At 41.4% G+C, this 18,268-nt stretch overlaps 1 pseudogene across 1 annotated transcript in view; it reads left to right on the top strand.

Annotated features, from left to right (window-relative positions):
• Window positions 1–18,268, top strand: part of LOC307054781 (ras and EF-hand domain-containing protein-like) — a 50,484-nt pseudogene that overhangs the window by 8,681 nt on the left and 23,535 nt on the right. The window contains exons 3-6 of the transcript in view: window positions 10,756–10,850; window positions 12,514–12,566; window positions 17,485–17,730; window positions 18,028–18,162. The product of the transcript in view is annotated as a ras and EF-hand domain-containing protein-like (transcript). The remainder of the gene's footprint in view (window positions 1–10,755; window positions 10,851–12,513; window positions 12,567–17,484; window positions 17,731–18,027; window positions 18,163–18,268) is intronic.

The raw sequence follows: 18,268 nt of genomic DNA, 5'->3' as shown, positions 1-18,268 counted from the left end.
GCAGCCACTATGGAAAATAGTATGCAGGTTCCTCCAAAAAATTGAAAATAGAACTACCATATGATCCAGCAATCCCACTTCTGCATGTATATCCAAAAGGATTGAAATCAGGATCTTGAAGAGATATCTGCACTCCCATGATCATTGCAACACTATTCACAATAGCTAAGAGTTGGAAACAGCTGAAGTGTCCATTGACAGATGAATGAATAAAGAAAATGGGGTGTATACATACAGTGGAATATCACTCAGCTTTAAAAAAAAGAAGGAACTTCTGCAGTATGTGACAGCATGGGTGAACCTTGAGGACATTATGCTAAGTAAAATAAACCAGTCACAGAAGGACCAATAATGTATAATTCCACTTCCATGAGGTATCAAAATAGCCAACTCTTAGAAAGTAGAATGGTGGTTGGCAGGGGTTGGGGGATTGGGAAATGAAGAGTCGCTGGCTGTTCCGTGGGTTAGAGAGTTTCAGTCGTTCAACATGAACAAGCTCTAGAGATCTGCTCTGCAACAGTGTGCATGTAGGTGACAGTACTGCACACTTACAAGTTTGTCAAGAAGGTAGGTTTCACGTTATATGTTTCTTAACCACAAGAAAAGAAAAACTATGGAAATATCAAATTTCTTTTTTATAGAGATAAGAAATTTGGATAGCTACAAAAGCTCTGTGTCTTGTAATTTTTGTCAGCCCCAAATACAGGCTCCATCAAGAGTTTCCCCTTGGGCTTCCCTGGTGGCGCAGTGGTTGAGAGTCCGCCTGCCGATGCAGGAGACACGGGTTCGTGCCCCGGTTCGGGAGGATCCCACATGCTGCGGAGTGGCTGGGCCCGTGAGCCATGGCCGCTGAGCCTGCGTGTCTGGAGCCTGTGCTCCACGACGGGAGAGGCCACAACAGTGAGAGGCCCACGTAAAGCAAAAAAAAAAAAAAAAAATAGTTTCCCCTTAAATGTCCTCATACCTGTCCTTTTCAGGTGACCAGGCAGAAACACTCCAGATAAAGAGATTCTGAGAGCTCCATCCCCACCCCCTGCCACCGCCCCACACTGATGGCAACCACTCTCTTCAATTTCATTTTTTTTAATTTCAATTTTTAAAAATTTTGGGGGGACATTCTGGGGAATGTTCAGCCATGATACCCACTTGTGATCATTTACAACTACACAGTTATGGAGCATGCTCAAGTGGCCATTTTGTCATAATGGTATCTCTGACCTAGAGTGTTTTTGTTTGTTTGTTTGTTTTAATGTCTGGCTAGAAAACAAAAAAGTGCAAGTGAGTTATTCATTTTGAAACCTGAATGCAGTGGTGAAAGTCTCCCCTGCTGTGAGCCACCTGTGGCTGCCTGGTTCCGAGGTGGAGGGTCAGGGGTGTTGAGGCAGCATGTGCTGGCTTGTTGCCCATCTTCTTAGGTGTGGTGGCCGCACAGTTCATCCCCTGATGTGACACAGTCACGCTGTAATTCTTTCTCCTATAGAGCAGAGTTACAGTCTGCTCTGGCTGAGGCAGAAGAATTTCTGAGGAGTCAACTGACATTTGCTTAGAAAATCCGTGTTTTAGGACATTTGTATGTCATGTTTTCTGACCGACATGCTGTAAACTAGTGTTAGTGTTGGTGATGCAAATACTTTTTCTTTTCCTCCTTGGGGATCTGTTGGCATAGCCTGTACTTCAGTCTGGCAGATATGAGTAGCTTGGGGATGTTAATGAATGAATAATAGCGCATGCATTTCTGCTCTAACGTAGTATGTGCATTCCAGAAAAAACTAATATTCTGCAAACACACACAAGACATATAAAAACAAAAGTAGGAATGGGGCCGACCTCTCCATATCTGTACAGCTTTGCAGCCAGAATACTCAAAAACAGTAACAATCCTAATAAGATATTAGCCCAATAAAAAAAACCCACGTTACGTTCTTAATAGAGACATGCAGCAGTCCAGAAAATCAGTCCAGGATAAACTGTAGATGTTTTAAACAGTGAAAATATAGGATTTTGCAGTTTATTTATTTATTTTTTACGGTGAAGGTAACTTGATGGATGGAGGTATATGGGTTGTGGCTACCAAGTTACGGGAACAAGGACAAAATGAACAAACACAAAGCATGTGGAATGTCTGTGCCAGCAGGAAGTCCCCGGGGAGTGGGCACTGTGCCTAGCACTGGGTTCACTTGCAGCTGGCTGCCTTCAGTGGCGGTAATAGGCTTGCGTTTGGTGGCTGTTACTTGGGCACAGAGCACTGACATGCTGGGAAATGCAGCTTCCACTGCTGCATCTCTCACCTACCGACCGAGGGGACGAGCTAATTGAGGCTCTAGGAACATGCACTCTGTCTGAGCAGTCCTAGTCTTGAGTACAAATTCATGGGAGGCTAAAGGAAGGCACTGAGCCAGAAATGAGCGTTAGATTGATTCCATGTGTACAGATCTGGAGGTTTTATATTGGTCTATAAAGATAATGTATTGCCTCTGTCCTAAAAGATTACAGTGAATAAGCTGTCTTTGGACTAATAAAATCTGTCCACAGAAGTCCTCTGATCTACTAGACAGGCTGTTACAATCCTAATGAGCCCTGTGAGAATTAAAATGTTATATTATGTGAGCATTTGGGCCCTTAAAAAGTGACCTATTCTGCTGAATGATATTTAAAATTAAAGTTCTCATTCAGCAGCTGAATAAGAATTCAGTTCTTCTTGAGTTCAACTTATTCAACCAAGTAAGCTGAATAATCTTACTCAACTCTTTTAAGCAGTGCTAACATTTATTCACTGTGAAGCTGGTGTATTTGTTTATGTGATTAACTCCAATGAAAGTACAATGACATAACCCATTATGTTAGTTGGGGTTCTCCAGAGAAACAGAACCAGTAAGATGTGAGTGTGTGTGTGTGTGTGTGTGTGTGTGTGTGTGAGTGTGTGTGTGAGTGTATAGAGGCGGGGGCTGGGGGCGGATTTATTTTAAGGAATTAGCTCACACAAGTGTGGAGGCTAGCAAGTCTGAAATCTGCAGGCTGGGTGGGTAGGCTGGAGACTCGGGAAGGCAGTGGGCTGGCAAAATTCCCTCTTTCTTGGGGATGATAAGTTTTCATTTAAAGGTCTTCAACTCACTGGAAGAGGCCTGCCCACATTATGGAGGGTAATCTGCTTTATTAATCTCACGTACAAAAGACCTTCACAGCACCGTCCAGACACGTACAACCGAATACGTAAGCACTGCAGCCTAGCCAAGTTGACACATAAAATTAACCATTGCAGCTATTAAATAAAATGTTTTACATATACTCTGTTTTCGAGATTCCCTATGTTACGGGAATGTTTTGGAAAGATCAGAGAGCATTTCTTTCTTTTTTTTTATTGCTTCCATCTTATAAAATACACACCAGAAAATTTTCAAATATTTATTTGAATCTGGGAAAAATCCCTATACATATGTTATATTCCCCTTGTACCCCTTCCAAATTCCTAAACACTTCAAAACCACATACCAAGTTTCTGGGGAGGCTTTAAAGTTATTAACATTTTTCTATCTGCCAGGAAAAGGCTTGCCCTATCTGTGTTCATGGCTCTGAGATGCCCTGGGAGAAGAAGGCTTACTCACCCTGGTGTCTACCCCTCCATTCTCACCCTACAACCTCACTCTTCATGAAAATATTCGTAACTGCAAACTGAGCCCCTCATGGAAGAGACATCTTGGATTTAAGCAGCCTCTCAGCCATCTGGCAAGTCACACCAGCACTTTACTTGCTGCACTTTCCCAGGCAAACTAACTACTTGCTTGCTCACTTCCTTTCTTTCTTTCCCTTCTTCTCCCTCGCGCCCTCCCTCCTGTAAGTGCTATGGGAAAGGCACTATGCTAACAAGTCCAAAGGTGAAGTTTTAATGAGAAACAGAGCAAAACTCCCTAGAGTAGGAGCAGGTTTTTACTTTACTGTCCCCAACTACTAGTTTTTGTCCCTGAGTTGGTAGAGCTAATAGGGATGCAATTTGAGAGGCATTGGGAAGCCAAGAATGTTCCACCAGATATGGGTCCTAAAACTTCCATGCTCATATTCCCGGGATGAGGCATTCCTCAGCACCCAGGAGCTTGGCAGGCACTGGTTTTAAATCACGTCTTTTTTCAGGCTCTGCAGCTCAAGGCCTCAGTCAAGCAGCATTGGCCACACCTGGGAGTTTTTCTAGAAATGCAGGCTCTAGGTCCCACCACAGACCTACTGAGGCATCTGCATTTTAACGGGATCCCTGGGAGATTTGTGTGTGTATTAAACTCTGCTGAGGAAATGAGAAACGGGGAGGGTGTGGTGTGTGACCACGCTTGGTCGGGGGGAGTTGCTTTTCAAAAGATAGAAAAGCCCCAGAAAGATAATGTGGAACTGAGGGAGGAAAGATAAACATCATGTGCTTCAAATTTTGCCTGGGGTTGCCTCTGGTTACTTGAAATCTGAACTGTGAAGTGTTGATGATTGGATTTACCACGAAGATAAGAAATTTATATTTCATCAAGTATATTGTGTAATATTTTGTGAATGTGTTCTTCAGAGACAAATACACATACAGAAAAGGGCACAGAGCTTGGTGTACAACTTGCTGAATCTTTCCAGATGGAATGCTCGCATATTCAGCATCCAGATCAGGAAACAGCATGTTCCTTAGAAGCTCCCATGCTCCCTTCCAACCAATTCCTACAGCCCCTCCCTGACCCCCAGGCATGATCTCTTGCCTGTTCTTTTCCTTACTATACATGGGTTTGGCTTCTTGCACTCACCATTATGCTTGTGAGCTTGTTGTTGTAGATCTGTCATTTCCACTGCTGTAGAGTATTCACTGTGTGAAGATATCACAATTCATTTATCTGTTTTACTGTTAATGGCCATTTGGGTACTTTCTACTTTGTGGCTGTCGCGTAGAGTGCCGCCATGGGCAGTCTGTCACATGTCTTTTGGTAAGCATATGGAGTCACCCAATGCCTTGCTTTTAATAACTGTTTGCAAAATACCTTCAGCTTTCCTTGCTAACTCAGGGTCATCATTATGAAGCCGAGTTTCATCCTGGACTGTAGTATAGTGATATCCTCAGGATTTGGGGGATGGTAGTTCAGCCTGGCTTTTTGAGTTCCTGTGTGCATTTTCTGTTTTTGCTGTCTGGCTGCCAGGTTACAATTTACTATTGTTGGTTCTTCCTTGCTTCCTTCCTGAGTACCTTCGTTTGCTGAAGACTCAGAAAGCAAAATGATCAGATATACTAGAATTGAGTTTTAAACCCCCTTGAATGTAGTCCTGTGCCAAGGAGGGGTGTCTCACAAGGTGCTGTTCATCCTTTCCTGACTTTCAATCTTCTTTTGGATTCTTCATGGTGCCAGATATGTGAGTTTCAGATGACTGGAGTGCTGCCATCATTTTGAAATTGGTATTTTTTGCAGTTTTATTCCTTTTCTGTTTTTATGTATATTTTAACCCCTTTCCCCCTTTTGTTCATTTTGAACATTCCCCAAAGCAGACACTGTAGTTCTAAATTATCTTTGTAGAAATTATGTCATTTAGAAAGGTAAACACAAAACATGGATTTATAATATTATGAATACATGTGAGAAGTAGGCATCTAGCCAGAAGTGGGCATAGTCTTATGCTGATATGAAGCCATAAGCAAGGTGTGGGCTTGCACCTGTGTCTTGGGCCCCCAGCCCAATCATTGGTCATTGAGATTATCTTTAATGCTCTTTTTTTTTGTCTTGGAAAAATGCTACAAAAACTGTATATGGAGGTAAACATATACTACTGCTTTGTGGGTTCTCCTTGTCCACTCAAGCAGATTATTGTAATAACTTTATTATGGCTCCTTCTTTAGTACCACTTGCATTTAAAGAAACCATTCAGCATTTATTTCTGTTTTGTTTAGTAGCTTTTAAGCCAGTTGTACTGCCCAAAGGGGATGTTATCCACACAGGTGAGAGAGGGTAGCTCATACCTCAGGGAACCAGAACTGGAAACCAGTGAAGTTTGGGGATGAAAAATGTAAATTGAGATAAATGTAAATACACAGCTGACTGAAATTGCTTTTTCCTTATCTGATGAACCAGTGAGTTAAGTGGTGACTCAATTAAGAGAAGACTGACTTTTTTTGTTATTAATTAATTAATTTATGAATTTGGTTGCACAGGGTCTTGGTTGTGGCATGCAAACTCTTAGTTGCGGCATGCATATGGGATCTAGTTCCCTGACCAGGGATCAAACCTGGGCCCTCTGCGTTGGAAGCATGGAGTCTTAACCACTGCGCAACCAGGGAAGTCCCAAAGACTGACTTTTCTTTTCTTGGATCTCCTGAGGGGTTGAGGTCAGATTCCTTCAGGACATAGTGTTTGCAGATCTGAAGGTTGTTTGCTCTTTTAGCGGCTGTAGCTCTGGGAGCACAAAAGTGGACTCGTTTTCAGGGCAAATGATCCTAGTATAGTGTGAAAAATATTTTAATAGGATTTTTGGCTACCTTCTTTTTTTTTTTTTTTGCAGTACGCGGGCCTCTCACTGCTGCGGCCTCTCCCGTTGCGGAGCACAGGCTCCGGACGTGCAGGCCTAGCAGCCATGGCTCACGGGCCCAGCCGCTCTGCGGCATGTGGGATCCTCCCGGACCGGGGCACGAACCCGTGTCCCCTGCATCGGCAGGTGGACTCTCAACCACTGTGCCACCAGGGAAGCCCCGCTACCTTCTTTTTAAAATCACATTCCAGAAAATCACCCTTCGATTCTTTAGAAAATCAAATGAAAAAGTAATTAAAATTTTCTGCAGGTTTCTGGGGAAGCAATGAAGTGGAGAGTATCTTAGGAAACTTCTGCCTTGTGGAAAATACACCCCAGGCATCACTGAATGAGATGATGTCTCAAAGGGTTTTAACTGTTGAAATGTTGAAATTGAAGATGTCAACAACATTTTGTTTTAAAGGGGAAATGTGTTGAAGAAAATTTGTAAGAAAATCTCTATAATTTTGCTTTAGTTTGATATTTTTTGGTCTATCTGCATAAAACAGAGAGACTGGAAAACGATGATTGGTTTATCTTTGTGTTTGAAGGTTAGGTAGCAGGGTAGGTAGGTAAAAATCAATGATTTTTAAATTAAAAGTAGATTAAAGACTTCTTTTTGTGATATGTTTTTTGTATAGTAACTAAACAAACTCTACACGTGTACAGATAGTTTTAAGATAGTTCAAAGACATCATAGAAAAGAAATTCTCATTTAATTACATGATTTTTCGGAGCAAACTCTTGTAACCTTTGAGAAAGACTTTTAAGAAGGTCAGAGCAGGTTGTACACAATCTCCAACAGATTTTCTTGCCAGTATCATATATACTCAAGTGTAAGGTCAAGATTTAACTGTTGAAGAAAATTCGGCTATAGCTTATGCACCCAACAGTTATTCTTCCACAATATCAATAATAATATAGCTAAATACCAATCATTCAATAGTTAGTAGTAGGTGTTCAATATATATTAAATATGAATTCAAGAAATCCACTTGCTGCTGAGTGAACAGATAGAATGCACTTATATCCCAGAATATGCTAATTTTAGGAGAGGAAATGAGCTCTTTACTGGTACTCATGGTTCTATAGTACATTAAGAAGTCATTGGGAGATGTAGAAAGACAAGCAAGTCCTCACCTTCTGTAGAAGCTGGTGGTGGGTAATCTATGTTATGCAGGATTTTAAGTGCGTTTTCATCTACATAATCATGTGACTTGATTTGTGGGGACTTACATACATATAATAATGCTTATAAACTTAAACATAAATATTCTTTTATTAAAAATGCATCCTAGTTTGTTATTGAAATATATTTAGGATTCACAACATTGTTTTAGCCATTCAGCCAGAGTTCCAATTTCAGTAACCTCGACCCATAAAAACACAAATCTGAGGTGGAAGAAAATGAAGGGATCTCTGCATATCAGAAATATTAGTTACAGATCCCTGCAGGACAGACAGTTTCTCCAGCTGATAATTTTTGAGTCTTTTCAGCTTTCTTAGTGTACGTTATATAGGAAACATTGGGCACCTCCCCCATTCGAAACAATGTAAAAGGAGAAGAAGGAAAAATAAAGGAAGGAGAAGGCAACCAGCAGGTGGAAGTGGAGCGTATGCTCTTGCCTGTAGATTTCAGATGCAATCTGTTGTGCTTTCTAGAATCTCTCCTTTCTCACTGTGTTCAGAAGGGGATTGACCCTTTTCAGCTTGTCAATCAGATTTCCCATCGTTTGTCTCCTTCCTGACCCTGTGCCCGGCAAGGGTCCCCTGCTCCTTCCTCACCACTGTGTTCTTTACCCTCCCAGCGGCAGAGTCCTTCACCTGCCTCAGATCCAGTACAAAACACTGCCTTGGGGCTTCCCTGGTGGCGCAGTGGTTGGGGGTCCGCCTGCCGATGCAGGGGACGCGGGTTCGTGCCCCGGTCCGGGAGGATCCCACATGCCGCGGAGAGGCTGGGCCCGTGAGCCATGGCCGCTGAGCCTGCGCGTCTGGAGCCTGTGCTCCGCAACGGGAGAGGCCACAACAGTGAGAGGCCCGCATACCGCAAAAAAAAAAACAAAAAAAAAAAAACACTGCCTTCTTCACTTCACCTCCCACTGTGTCCTTCTTCCCTGGGCTCCGACCTCATTTATTCATTAATGCAGGATCTGTTGCCAGTCAGATCTCTGGGTGCTGCAGGGGGTATGGAGACTGATAGGGTAACTGCGAAGATAAACATCCACAGAAAACTCAGTACACAGAGCTTCAGATAAAATGTGGCAGGGGAAGGGATTTCTTGTGGTTGAATCAGTCAGGGCAGGCAGGCAGGCCTCATGGAACAGGTGACTTTTGGGAGAGCCTTGACTGATGTGCAGTGTTTGATTTCTAGATAGGAAATGCAAAGAGTTTTGCTTTTGATCAGAGACTGATATTAAAATATACTTTGACTAGGGAGGGATAAAGCTATTTCCCAATTCTTCAGTCTCAAAAATTGAAAAAAAAAAGTTAAGGGATGGGATGATGTGAAGTCAACCAAGAAAACATATTTGTCTCCTCTGTTGAAAATTTATGTATTATGTGTTAGGTGCTGTGAAAAATATTTGAGGACAGTGAGCACCTAAGAGTGTTTAGAAGATGGGAGGTTTGAAGGAAATGAGATAGGAGAGTAGAGTGGCCATAGAAATGGTTCTCCAAACCAGAATTTTCTTGTGAATAAAATGAGCGGAACTAATTTGACAGTGTCTTTGAAGAGTAGAAATGTTTTATTTTGATGAAGTCCAATTTGTCAATTTTTTCTTTCACAGATCATGCTTTTGGTGTTTAAGAAATCTTTGCCTACCCCAAGTTTGCAAAGATTTTCTCCTATGTTTCTTCTATAAGTTTTTTTGTTTTAGGTTTCACATTTAGGATCCATTTTGCAAGGTATGGATCAAAGTTCATTTTTTTGCACGTGCATATCTAATTGTTTCAGCCCATTTGTTGAAAAGACTATCCCTGCTGGATTGCTTTTGCACTTTGTCCAAAATCAGTCTTCTGTATTCGTGTTGGGTTTATTTCTGAGCTCTCTGCTCTGTTACATTGATTGAGTTGTCTATCTTTATGCCAGTGTTACATTGTCTTGATGACCATTGCTTTATGATCAGTCTTAAAATCAGGTAGTATTAATTCTTCAAGTTTTTTATTTCTCAAAGTCGTCCTGGCTATTTTAAGTCCTCTAATTTCCATAGAATTTCCATAGAATCACGTTGTCAGTTTCTAAAAAAAAACCCAAAAACAACAACCCCCAAAACTAGAAAACAAAACCTGCTGGGTTTTTTTTTTTAATATTTATTTATTTATTATTTATTTATTTAGGCTGTGCCAGGTCTTAGTTGCAGCATGCATGTGGAATCTAGTTCCCTGGCCAGGGATCGAACCTGGGCCCCCTGCATTGGGAGCTTGGAGTCCTACCCACTGGACCACCAGGGAAGTCCCCTGCTGGGGGTTTGCTTAGACTTCAATTGCATCTAAAGATCAATTGGGGAAGAATTGGCATCTTAATAATAATAAATAATGAACAAACCTGGTATATTCTCCATTTATTTAGGCCTTGTTACACTCAATTCCAGTAGTTATAAACTTAAAACTTTATTTGAATACTGAACATAGGATATAAATTTCCATAATGTGTTAAGAGAAAAACATTCCAAGGTATCTGGACTCATGAAAGCTTCAGCCCCTGACCTCCTGGGGTGCCCTTCTGCCATTCTCTGCACCAGGGGTGACACATATGAGAAATACCAGCCTAAGGGGCAGCACTTGCATAGAAATTTGCAGGTGATGTGATTTGAATGTAGATAAGGTGTAAGCTCTTGGAAAAACAGTAAACCCACCAGGACTTCCTGAGTCCTGATGACATGATAGGATTCAGGCAAGAACTGGGGCCCTTGGCTGTGCCAGTAGCTTTTAATTAAACACAGCAGTAACTAATTAGCTAGTTAATTGATGTGTTACAGCCCTCTATCACAATTGAGTAGTGGTCATAGAGGTGTCACCCCAGGTGATGTGTATACGTAGGTTGCGAGATTCCTCAATTCTTTCACTCTTGTAGGTTTCTGTTATGGATGTGCTGGGCATCTAAAGTTTGGTTACTTCCCTTATCCCTTCTCACCATCTCTGTAGGAGACTTGGGATCAGCCTTTTTGACACAAAATGTTTCTCACCCACAGGACTTTGAAGAACCTACTTAAGTGAACAAAATCTTTCTTTTTTTTTTTCTTTCAGGAAAAATGCAAAGCTGAGGAAGCCCTCAGTGACCTCAGACTTCAGCGTGAAACAGAAGTGGGAGATCTATGGTGACAATAAAGAAACTCAGAAAGGTAGGTATGTGGCAGCTGGACTTTGAGGGATACTTTCAGTATCTCAGTGTGTCTAAATTATTAGCAACTAAAAATATATGGAATCATATTGAAGCAACAGATGGATCAGATTTCAGAATCAAATTGGACTCCTTGGCAAAAAAAAAATTTTTTTAAGGCCCCTGATTTCTTTTTCTGTTTCTAAGGGCAGCTTATCTTTTGCATAGATCTAATAAATATTTCTGATCCCCTGAACACTTGTCCATCAAACCTCAGTTTTCTTTCCTTGGTCTTTACCAACCAAGGGCCCTCAAGTCCCGGGTCTGCTTATGACAGTAGGGAAATGGTCTTTCCTTGTCATGCAGCCCTACACCCAGCTTACTACAAGGTACATGTATTCAGTGAATGTTTATTAAATGAAATGAATATTTTTCTTCTCTGTGGAAAGTTCCAGATCTAGAGGATCCCTGATGAGCAAGAAGTGGGAGAGAACCTGCTGAAGTGAAAGCAAAGGTGTGATTGATTTTGGCCTTTGCTCTATTTGGTTTCTAATGAGTAGGGTCTGTTTCACTCTGCTGTGCTGGTAGATGTTTAATAACAACAGGCTCTGGAGAGGGGAGGAAGGGAAGGAGGGATTTGTAGCATTTGACGATTTCCATGATATAAATACTCCTGCCGTTACCGATTTCAAGCTCCCAAGTCAACATCACTGAATACAGAGTTTGGGAAGAGATGCTTAAAATAAATAGCCTCTCACCTGCTGGTACCCATTGTCTCCAGCACAGTACTGGATTCACTTCCTGCATGTGGATGGTCTCCATAACTAATGGAATTATCTTAGCTAAAATGAAAATGGGTGCTTAAAAAATAATCATCCATGAAAGTGGCATTGTGGGCACATCACTTTGCTTTTCTGATTGTTCATGTGATAACCTTTAATGCTCCTTCCAGTATTTATACTGAATGAGATAGACAATTAACTGCATTTTGTGGGTTATTGCTATTTAAACCTCTGGAATTATTAAGAATTCTCCCCATATCCTTCTTGGAAAATTATTATCAATGTCGACCTTATATCTGATTTCCACAGGTCATTAGACCATACATACTAAGCTTTTATTACAGAATTTGAATGGACCAATCCTTTGCCTTATGCTAGAGTCACAGATTCTCCTAGCCACTGTCTTTACTTATTTCCATGTCATCCCAAATCTTTAGACTAAGAGAATGTTTGCAAAAGGAGACAGAGTTTCTTGCCCTGATACAGCATATGATGAAGACCAAACAGGCCCTGAACAGTGAGAGTCAGTAGTGATGAGACCTGAGTCCTTATCAAGACCTGCCAATTTCTGCCTGTAATACATTGGACAATTGACTTCCTCATTTTGATCATTAGCTTCTCATCTGTAAATGGGGATTAATAATAAACTGTCCTGTCCAACCCTAATAACTAACATTTTATTGACTTTGTAGTTATGAAGCTCTTTTTCATAATTAAAAAAAATTCAATTCTCAAACTTTCTCTGAGGAAAGTGCAAATTCCCCACTTTTATGGATGGGAACAATGAGTTCCAGGTTTAATAACTTGTTCAAAGTCACTCAGCTAATAAGCAATGGGTTGTCTTTCTGTCTTTACACAGGTGGTGCTTTCATGTTTATACCAGACTTCCTGCCTGCCTCCTAGGGTTGTCCTTTAAGAGAGTAGGAGATGATTTATGGGAGAGCATGTTAAAGGCTGTAAAGAACTATACAGAAGTTTACCAATTTAGTATAATTGTCAACACCTTATGCCACTGGTTCTGAGAAACTCATTTCTTTCTCTCCAGTCATTATTCCTATGCCACTCAAAAGAGAAGGTTCCCAGCTTTGTGGTCAGATGAATCCCCTTTATGTACTGCCAGTTCCGAGTTTTGCTACCTCTTAATTGGTTTTGTGTTTGATTCATGACTTTCTTGTAAAGTTGCTTATTTCTCTTGGATTCTCTGGTTGAGTTTTTGGTTTCTTGTAAAAAGAAACTCTGCCATCTTCATGATATCACTGATAGCTTGCAACTTATTCTTTGCAGTGCATGGAATTTGTTTTTTTTCTCCTTGAAAGTACTAATTTTGGAGTCCAGGAAATTTCTATTCTTATTGGACTGATTGCTTTTTAAACTTGCTACCCAGGTGTCATCTTGGAATTTCAGATCATTTTAGGTAGCTGATGTAGCAAGTAGATCTGTTTACCTCAAGGCATCTCCTCTGAAAGATGGTCTTCCTTGGAGCTCTGTGTGTGAAGCTGGCTGTCAGACAGGGGACCCCGATTACTAGGTGCATGGGGTATGGATGTTTAGAGAGAAGTCTTAGCTTTCCTTCTGGGAATGATTCAGTTATTTTTAAAAAGACAAAACCCTGTCTTGTTGCATTTGGAATCAGCTCTGGCTTATCTGCTCTTCTTTCCTAGAGTAAGAGCAGCTATGGGCTTGAGAGGCAGTGTGCCTTAGTATACAATTTTAATCTCTATTTTCAGCACCCCCCTTCTCACTCTCTGGGGTTCTGCATGACCAGTTGTCTCTTCTTTGTTCTACAGTAGGACCTTCAACACACATCTTCTGGACCTCCTTTCCCCCAACTCTCTTCCCTTTGTCAGCACATTACCATCCAGTTTCCTTTTTCCAGCAATGTGTTTAAATCACTTTACTGCTGATGGGCCCCTCTTCCATTCTTTTAACTTTTTAAAAATAGATCTTTATTGGAGTATAATTGCTTCACAGTACTGTGTTAGTTTCTGTTGTACACCAAAGTGAATCAGCCATATGCATACATATGTCCCCATATTCCCTCCCTTTTGAGCCTCCCTCCCATCCTCCCTATCCCACCCCTCTAGGTCATCACAGAGCATCGAGCTGATCTCCCTGTGCTGTGCTGCTGCTTCCCACTAGCTAACTATTTTACATTCAGTAGTGTATATATGTCCATGCTACTCTCTCACTTCGCCCCAGCTTCCCCTTCCCACACCATGTCTTTTAACTTTTATTGGCTTATTTCCTTTGTAATTTCATATTAATGAGGTCTCAAAAGGGGAAGAAGACAAATTCATGTGTTCTGTCCACCATATTGAACTGCAAGACTCCAATGATTATTTTCTTCCTTCCTTTTTGTTTTTAAGAAACAATTAAACTTAAAAGCTTTTGCACAGCAAAGGAAACCATAAACAAAATGAAAAGACAACTTACTGAATGGGAGAAAACATTTGCAAATAGTATGACTCATAAAGGGTTAATATCCAACATCTATAAACATCTCATATAACTCAACATCAAAAAAAACCCAAACAACCTGAGTAAAAAATGGGCAGAAGAACTGAATAGACATTTTTCCAAAGAGGAAATGTAGATGGTCAACAGGCCCATGAAAAGATGCTCAGCATTGGTAATCATCAGGGAAATGCAAATCAAAACCACAATGAGATATCACCTGTCAGAATGGCTGTCATCAAAAAGACCACAAATAACAAATGTTGGTGAGGATGTAGAGAAAAGGGAACCCTCGTACACTGTTGGTGGGAATGTAAATTGGCGCAGCCATTCTGGAAAACTGTATGGAGGTTTCTCAAAAGACTAAAACTACCATATGACCCAGCAATTCCACTCCTGGGTATATATCAGAAAAAAACAAAAACACTAATTTGAAAAGATACATGCACCCAGTGTTCACAGCAGCATTACTTACAATTGCCAAGTATGGAAACAACGTAAGTGTCCATCAAAGAAGGAAGGATAAAGAAGATGTGGTCTATATATACAATGGAGTACTACTCAGCCATAAAAAAGAATAAAATTTTGCTATTTGCGGCAACATGGATGGACTTGGAGGGCATTATGCTAAGTGAAATAAGTCATACAGAGAAAGACAAATACTATATGATACCACTTATATGTAGAATCCAAAAAATACAACAAACTAGTGGGTATAACAAAAAAGAAGCAGACTCACAGATATAAAGAACAAACTAGTGGTTACCAGTGGGGAGAAGGAAGTGGGGAGGGGCAATATAGGGGTAGGAGATTAAAAGGTACAAACTATTAGGTATAAAATAAGCTATAAGGATATATTGTACAACATGGAGAATATGGCCAGTATTTTACAATAACTATAAATGGAGTATAACCTTTAAAAATTGTGAATCACTATATTGCATACCTGTCATTTATATAATATATATCAACTATACTTTAATACCAATTTTTTAAAAAAACTTAAAATCATCTTGTAAATTTAATTTTATTGCTTTTGTGGCCTTACTGGATTTTATCTTGTATATTTGTTTTAATTTCATCGTTTTTCTAAGAACTCTAGCAAAAATATAACTTATTTTATATATTTGCATATTTAATTGTAATGAAAATACTCTGGGCAGATAGGAATAGTTTACTTTTATTTTATTTTATTATTTTTTTTCATAAATTTATTTACTTATTTATTTTTGGCTATGTTGGGTCTTCGTTGCTGCGCACAGGCTTTCTCTAGTTGCGGCGAGCAGGGACCACTCTTCATTGCAGTGCGTGAGCTTCTCATTGCGGTGGCTTCTCTTGTCGTGGAGCACGGGCTGTAGGTGCTCGGGCTTCAGTAGCCGTGGCACACAGGCTCAGCAGTGGTGGCTCACAGGCTGTAGAGCGCAGACTCAGTAGCTGTGGCACACGGGCTTAGTTGCTCTGTGGCATGTGTGATCTTCCTGGACCAGGGCTCGAACCTGCGTCCCCTGCAGTGGCAGGCGGACTCTTAACCACTGTGCCACCAGGGAAGCCCTTGTTTTTTCTTTTTTAACATCTTTATTGGAGTATAATTGCTTTACATTTTGTGGTAGTTTCTGCTGTATAACAAAGTGAATCAGCTATATGTGTACATATATCCCCATATCCCCTCCCTCTTGCGTCTCCCTCCCACCCTCCCTATCACCCCTCTAGGTGGTCACAAAGCACCGAGCTGATCACCCTGTGCTATGCAGCTGCTTCTCACTAGCTATCTATTTTACATTTGGTAGTGTATATAAGTCAGTGCTACTCTCTCACTTAATCCCAGCTTCCCCTTTCCCCTCCCCGTGTCTTCAAGTCCATTCTCTACTTCTGCGTCTTTATTCCTGCCACATCTTCTTTACCCATTCATTTGTTGATGGACACTTAGGTTGCTTCCATGTCCTGGCTATTGTAAATAGTGCTGCAATGAACATTGTGGTACATGTCTCTTTTTGAATTATGGTTTTCTCAGGATATATGCCCAGTAGTGGGATTGCTGGATCGTATGGTAGTTCTATTTTTTTTTTTTTTTTTTTGCGGTACGTGGGCCTCTCACTGTTGTGGCCTCTCCCGTTGCAGAGCACAGACTCCGGACGCGCAGGCTCAGCGGCCATGGCTCACAGGCCCAGCCGCTCCGCGGCATGCGGGATCCTCCCGGACTGGGGCACGAACCCGTGTCCCCTGCATGGGCAGGCAGACTCTCAACCACTGCGCCACCAGGGAAGCCCTAGTTCTGTTTTTAGTTTTTTAAGGAACCTCCATACTATTCTCCATAGTGGCTGTATCAATTTACATTCCCACCAACAGTGCAAGAAGGTTCCCTTTTCTCCACACCCTCTCCAGCATGTATTGTTCGTAGATTTTTTGATGATGGCCACAGGGTGACACATTTCTAATTACCTGTCATTTCTCACCATGTTGATTAGATATGTGACTCCCAGAAAAATTCAGTTGGCCTTTATTTTGTCTTGTGCAGCCTGAGAGAATGTATTCTTCCTGTGTCAGTTCTTCAAGTATTTGAAGAGCGAAACTATTACAGCTTAAGCCGAGTGCACTGACCTGAATGTTTTAAGTCTCACGTCATCAGTTGCCTTTCTCATCCAGGTTCTTGGCATCCCTTTTTTAAAAAAAATTATTTATTTATTTATTTATTTATGGCTGTTTTGGGTCTTTGTTGCTGCACGTGGGCTTTCTCTAGTTGCAGCGAGCGGGGGGCTACTCTTTGTTGCGGTGCGCAGGCTTCTCATTGTGGTGGCTTCTCTTGTTGCAGAGAATGGACTCTAGGCACATGGGCTTCAGTAGTTGTGGCATGTGGGCTCAGTAGTTGTGGCTTGTGGGCTCCAAAGCGCAGGCTCAGTAGTTGTGGTGAACGGGCTTAGTTGCTTTGTGGCATGTGGGATCTTCCTGGACCAGGGTTCGCACCCATGTCCCCTGCATTGGCAGGTGGATTCTTAACCACTGAGCCACCAGGGAAGCCCTTGGCATCCCTTTTCAGTAGAGATATTATCCAGAAATGGATACGCTGTTCAGAATATGGTCTGACTACATTAGAGTAGAAAGGTTCACATGTTCTGTATACATTTTCTTAATACAACTTGAGATTGCATTTGCATCCTGGGCGTTCTAATTCCTTTTGTATCAGGAAATAAAGATGGTGATTTTTAGAAGATAGCTTCATTTATTAAACGTGTCATTTAAATGTCTTTATCTTAATTGATTGTTGCATAGAATGAACTGATATTGCTCTGAGGATTTTATTTCCCCTGATGCTTAATCATGGAATACATTGTGGCTCTTGGGAAGAATGAGATTATCAGTCTTCTTGATTCTATTGCTGTCTGATTCCACTGCTGTGTCATCTTGAGTATCGCCAGCCCTTAGGTAGCGGTCCTCTCCTTTGTCACCCGGTCATCCCACTCTCCCTACATGGGTGAGGACTGCGACTTGCTGGCCCTTTGTGATCCCATGCAGAGGATGAATTGTGATGTTGACAGCCTGCCTGAGAACAGCTTGTCTACCCTGAAAGATTCCGAGTATGACTCGGAGGTGGAGTACAAGCACCAGAGGAGATTCTGGAGGTTGCACAGCTTGCAGGAGAGCTTTGGGGGTGATACTTCAGACACAGATGTGAGCCCCGAAATCACTGCTCTCCTAGGCCTGATCTTCAGTAGAAATACATATATCACCCTATTTGACCTTTATCTGTCATGGGCATTGTTTTAAAGGTCATACATGTGAAACATAGGAGAATGTTTTTCTCTACTGAGTTAGGGAAAACTCTCACAGGTTTCCTTTTGAGGCCACTTTGTTCCATAACAGCGTTGACTGTAGATTCAGGTGCATATTTTTCTTCTTTTACTTCATGATGTATACGTGTAATAAAAGACTTTGCTTTATAATGGCTGACTTTTTAATAAAAAACAGGTTCCTGATATAAGGGATGAAGGTGGCTCAGCAGGTGACTTCCATCCTGGATGGAAGACCCCCGAGGGGTCTGCTAGTGAAGGCCACGTCATTATTAGCTCCTCAAGAAAGCCCATCTCGGCCCTTTCACCACAGGCAGGTGGCATCGGGGGCACTTTCATTCATGAACACTTCATTTTTGTGCCATATAACTTACTTGGAAGAAAGCTGGCACTACCTTTGTCATCCACTGTGGCTTTCT

This window comes from Hyperoodon ampullatus (genome assembly GCF_949752795.1).
Source record: "Hyperoodon ampullatus genome assembly, chromosome: 6".
Lineage (NCBI taxonomy): Eukaryota > Metazoa > Chordata > Mammalia > Artiodactyla > Ziphiidae > Hyperoodon > Hyperoodon ampullatus.
This window is presented reverse-complemented; position numbering and strand designations above follow the sequence as displayed.